Source organism: Echinops telfairi, unplaced genomic scaffold (assembly GCF_000313985.2).
Source record: "Echinops telfairi isolate 266 unplaced genomic scaffold, ASM31398v2 ScPeMD7_1713;HRSCAF=2227, whole genome shotgun sequence".
In the NCBI taxonomy this organism is placed as follows: Eukaryota; Metazoa; Chordata; class Mammalia; order Afrosoricida; family Tenrecidae; genus Echinops; species Echinops telfairi.
Genome location: NW_022105611.1, coordinates 7974356 through 7980115, shown reverse-complemented (window position 1 = coordinate 7980115; position 5760 = coordinate 7974356).

The following is a 5760-nucleotide window of genomic DNA, read 5'->3' as shown; positions in this document are numbered from 1 at the left end:
AATCTTAAAACATGTGGTATTCTTTTTCCTGTTCAAACAATTGCCTCTTGGTCTATGTACTCTTTCCACTTGAGCAAATGAAGTGTTTTGGAATTCATATTCTTCTCAAAGATATCCATAATTTGCTATGCTATACAGAGCCAAATGCCTTGGCGTAGTCAATAAACACAAGTAAACATTTTTCTGGTATTCTCTGTTTTGAGCCAAGATTCATCTGATGTCAGCAATGAGATCCCTTGTTGCCACATTCTCTTCTGAATCTGGCCTGAACTTCTGCGTTTTTGATGCCTGATACCTGATCCCATTGACACTTAATGGTCACACCAGCTGGTGTGCTTCTTCCATGTGGGCTTTGTTGCTTCTCAGCTAGATGGCTGCTTGTTTATCTTCAAGCCTGTAAGACCTCAGACACTATATCTTTTGATAGCTAGGCACCATCAGCTTTATTCACCACATTTGCTTATGCACCCATTTTGTCTTCAGCAATTGTGTTGGGAAGGTGAGCATCACAGAATGCCAGGTTATTAGAACAAAGTGTTCTTGCATTGAAGGAGTACTTGAGTGGAGGCCCAATGTCCATCTGCTTCTTATTGGGTCAGTGAGGGATGCCATGTCTCGTGGTGGGGCCAGCCCTATGGTCCTCTCTGTGCTTTGGCTGCTCTGAGCAGGAATATTGTCCTTGTGGCTTGGTGGGCCAGGATGTTCTACTCTTTCTCCTTCCCTTTCATTTGCTCCTGTGTGCTCTGATCAGAAGTGCCCCTCTCCCTGAGCTGTAGTTTCAGGGCTGTCCTCTGATGTTCATTCTTCTGAGGGGTGGGGGTGGGGAGGAGGGTCCACGTAGTTGGGATTGGAGCCAGCCCTGCAAACCTCTCTAATTTTTCTTCAGTTTTTTTAAGCTTGATATATGCTGAATGTGTTCTTTTTTGACTTTTTAACTCCAGGTATTTTAGTACTCTATGTTCATTCCAGTACTCTATGTTATCTGCTTAAGTTGATCTTTGAAATGTGTTAACGCTTTTACTTCATCATTTCTTCCATTTGCTCTAGCTACTCTACATTCAAGAGCAAGCTTCAGAGTCACTTCTGACATCCAGTGTGGTCTTTTCTTTTCTTCTTGTCTTTTTAATGACCATTTGCTTTATTCATGCATGATGTTCTTGATGTCATGTCATGGCGTGTCTGGTCTTCTGTCATTGTGTTCCAAGAGTCAAATTTGCTCTTGACATGTTCTCAAGTGCCATATACACAAAGTTGTATTTTGGCTCTCATGGATTTGTTTTAATTTTCTTCACGCCCAACCTGACTTTATAGCCTGTTCCATAGTCAATCTTTGGCCTAGTATTGACCAATAATATTAAGTTTCTTCATAATTTCTTTCTTATACTCTACTCCATTCCATCAAGTCAATAGATCAGGGTGGAACTGTTCCTGTGAGTTTCTGAGACTGTAACTGTTTATGAAAGTAGAGAGCATCATCTTCCTCTTGTAGAGTGGCTGGTGGTTTTGAACTGTCAACCCTGCAGATCGCAGCTCAATGTGTAACCACTATGCCACATGTACTCCTGTATTTCTTCCCATGTTGTTGTTGTTAGGTTTCATCAAGTCAGCTCCAACCCATAGTAACCCTGTGCACAACAGAATGAAATACAGCAGGGTCCTGTGCCATTCTCACAATTGTTCCAAGCCTGAGCCTATTGATGCAGCCACTGTGTCAATCCACTGTGTCATCTTGTTGAGGGCCTTCCCTTCTTCACTGCCTCTCCACTTACCAAACATGATGTCTTTTTCCAGTGACTGGTCTCTCCTGACAACATGTCTAAAGTATGTTAGAATAAGTCTTGTCATTCTTGCCTCTAGAGGGGCACTCTGGCTTCAATTCTTCCAACATTTCTTCCAAGACAGATCAGTTTGGCCTTTTATCCATCCATGGTACTTTCAATTTTCTTCTCCAGCACCACAATTCAAATGCAACAATTCTTCTGTGGTCTTCCTTATTCAATATCCTAATTTCATTTGAATGTGAGGCAATGGAAAATACTGTGCCTTGAGTCAGGGGCACCTTAGTCCTCAAAGTAGTATCTTCAATACTCCACAGAGGTCTTGTGCAGCAGACTTACCTACTGCAATACATCTTTTTATCTTTTGACTGCTGCTTCCATTAAGCATTGTTTGTGGAGTCCAGCAAGACAAAATCCTTGACAATGTCAACCTTTTCTCCATTTATCACGATGTTACCTATTGGTTTAGTTGAGAATATTTTGGTCTTCTTGACATTGAATTGCAATCCATACTGAAGGCTACAATCCTTGATCTTCATCAGCAAATGTTTCAGGATCTCCTCACTTTCAGCAAACAAGATTGTGTTATATGCATATCTCAGGTTGTTAATAAGCCTTCCTCCATTCTCCTTCATATAAGCCAGCTTCTCTGATTATTTGCTCAGCATACAGATTAAACAAATATGGTGAGAGGATGCAACCCTGATGCACACCTTTCCTGATTTAAAACCATATAGTATGCCTTGTTCTGTTCGCACAACTGCCTCTTGATCCATGAGCAACTTCTGCATGAGCACAATGAAGTGTTTGGAATTCCTATTCTTCTTAAGGTTGTCTCAAATTTATTATGGTCCACATCATTGAATGTCTTTGCATAGTCAATGAAACACAAGTAAATATCTTTGTGGTGTTTTTTTCCTTTCAGCTAAGATCCATCTGACATTAGCAATACCACTCGCTCCACGTCCTTTTCTGAACCCAGTCTGAACTTTTGTCAGTGTACTGCTGCAACCATTGTTGGATGATCTGAAGCAAGATTTTACTTGCGGGGGATATCAATGATATTGTTCTATAGTTTTAGAATTCCACTGGGTCACCTTTCTTTTGAATGGATAAAATCATGGATCTTTACCAGTCAGTTGGTCAAGTAGCTGTCTTCGAAATTTCCTGGCATAGACAAGTGACTACTTCAGTGCTTCTTCAGCTTTCTGAACCATTCCCATGGGTATTCTATCAATTCCTGGAGGCTTATTTTTGGCTAACGCATTTAGTGCAGTTTGGACATCTTCCTTCAGCACCATTGGTTCTTGCTCATATGCTACATCCAAAATGGTGAAATTCCAAGTAACTCTTTAGTACAGTGACTCTGTCTATCCTTTCCACCTTCTCTTGATGATTTCTGCATCATTTAATATTTTGTCCATAGAATTTTTCAAGATTGCATCTCTAGACTTGAATTTTTTCTTCGGTTCTTTCAGTTTCAGATATGCTGAGTGTGTTCTTCCCTTTTGGATTTCTAATTCTAGGTCTTTGCATATTTCATTATATTTCACTTTGTCTTCTTGAGCTGCCCTTTGAAATTTTCTGTTCAGCTCTTTGACTTCATCCTTTCTTCGTCTGTTTTAACTAGTTAGGAGCAAGTTTCAGAGTCTTTCCTCTGATATCTACTTTGATCTTTTCTTTCTTTCCTGTCTTTTTAGTGATCTTTTGTTTGCTTCATGGATGTTCTTGATGTTCTCCCACAGCTCATCAGGTCTGCTATCATTATTGTTCAATGCATCAAATCTGTTCCCGAGATGTGCTCAGGGGGGATAGGCTCAAGGTTTTCCTGGACTTATTTTATCATGAACTTACATATGAACAACTGATACTGTGTTCTACTGTCGGCCCCTGGTCTGGTTTTAGCTGCTGATACTGAGCGTCTCCATCATGTCTTCCCAGAGGTACTTTATTTGATTTTTATGTATTCCATCTAGGGAAGTTCATGTATATAGTCGCATTTGGGTTGTTGAAAAAAGGTTTTTTTTTAATTTTGCAAAGTTCTATAAAGTGATCTCCAACTTCATTTCTATCACTGTCAATATTTTCCAACTACTGTTCTTTCTTCCCTGTTCTAACTTTTGCATCCCAATCACCAATAATTATCAATGCATCTTGACTGTATGTTTGATCAATTTTCAGACTGAAGCCATTGGTAGAATTCTTTAATTTTTTTCATCACTAGTTTTTGTGGTTGGTGAATAAATTTTAATAATAGCTGTATTAATTTCTGTCACGAATGCCATATTTTCCAACTACTGTTCCCTTCCTTTTTGTTTTTAACTTTCATATTCCAATCAGCAATAATTGTCAATGCATTTTGATTGCATATTTGATCAGTTTCAGACTGAGTTGATAGAATTCTTCAATTTTTTCACCACTAGCCTTGGTGGCATAGTGGTTACAAATTGGGCTGCTAACAACAAGGTCAGCAGTTCAAAACCACCAGCTGCTCCACTGAAGAAAGGTGAGCTTTCTACTCCCATTAAAAAGTTAGGGACTTGGAAAGTCACAGGGACAGTTCTATTCTTCCTGAGAGAGTCGCTATAAGTTGGAATGAACTCAATGGCAATGAGTTTGGTTTGGTTTAGTGGTAGCACATACATTTGGATAATAGTATTAACTGAACTTTCTTGTAAGTATGTAGCTACTATTGTATCATAGACAGCACTACATTTCAAGGTAGATCTTGAGATTTTCTTTTTGATGATCAATGCAACATATTCCTCTTAAATTTGACATTCCCAGCACTATCTGATTCAAAAGGCCAAATTCTGTTCCCTCCAGCTTAATAATGCCTAGAATATCAATCTTTATACATTTCATTTAATTTTTGACAACTTTCAACATTCCTAAATTCATACTTCAAAATTAAGTATACTAATTATTAATGGATGTTTGTAGCTGTTTCTTCTCATTTTGAGTCATGTTCCACCAGCAAATGAAGATTCTAAAAACTTTATTCCATCCACATCATTAAGGTTAACTCTACCTTAAGGAGGTAGCTATTCCCTAATATTATTTTGAGTACCTTCCAACCTAAGGGACTCATCTTGTGACACTATATCTGATAATGTTCCATTGCTATTCATAAGGTTTTCATGGCTAATCCCTCTGAAGTGGACAGTCTTATTCCTTATTTATATTCTGTTCTTAGTCTTAAAGCTCTGCTGCAACCTGTCCATTATGGGAAACTCTGCTAGTACTTGAAATAAAAGTGGTATAGCTTCCAGCATCGCAGCAACATGCAAGCCACCACAGCACAACAAACTGACAAACGAGTGGTGGCACCTTTGGTGTACTCTCCATAAACTCTGTTAGTCGTTCTGAGAAATTAACAAGCCTACAGGGGCAGTGAGAATCAATAGGAACCTGTATCCAGTATTTAAAGAGTATAAAGAAGGTGTTCTTATTAACGTGTTAGTGCTTGAGTCAAGGATGTCCCTTGACATGCTGCATGACAAATGGCCTAAAAGACAGCATTCCTCAAATGTATGAGTTCTGTTCCAGTCCAGGGCTAAATTTAAGAGAGAAAGCACTACATGCATGGAGAAGTAAGAAGATATAATTGGGATCCATCCTCACCTTTTGGAAATTGGATGCATAGTGATCATGTTTACCAATGGTGGTAGGATTTGACCACCTTGCCCCTTTGCTTAATGCACCCCCTTTGTAAGCCATGAGCTCCGTGAATACAAGGTTCACATCTCTCTGGTCACAAAATCCCCAGAACCTAGCACAATGTCAAAAGATATTTTATCAAATGAAGGAAATTTAATTAGAGACTATTCTATGCCAGAACCTATACTCACACTGAATTAGAGCTAATCCCTGATTTCAAGAAGCTCCCCCTCTACTGATAGAAATCAGCACCTACTCCATTAACAATTATACAATACAGTGTATTTGCCTTAAATATGTACAAATACTATAGGAACTTCCA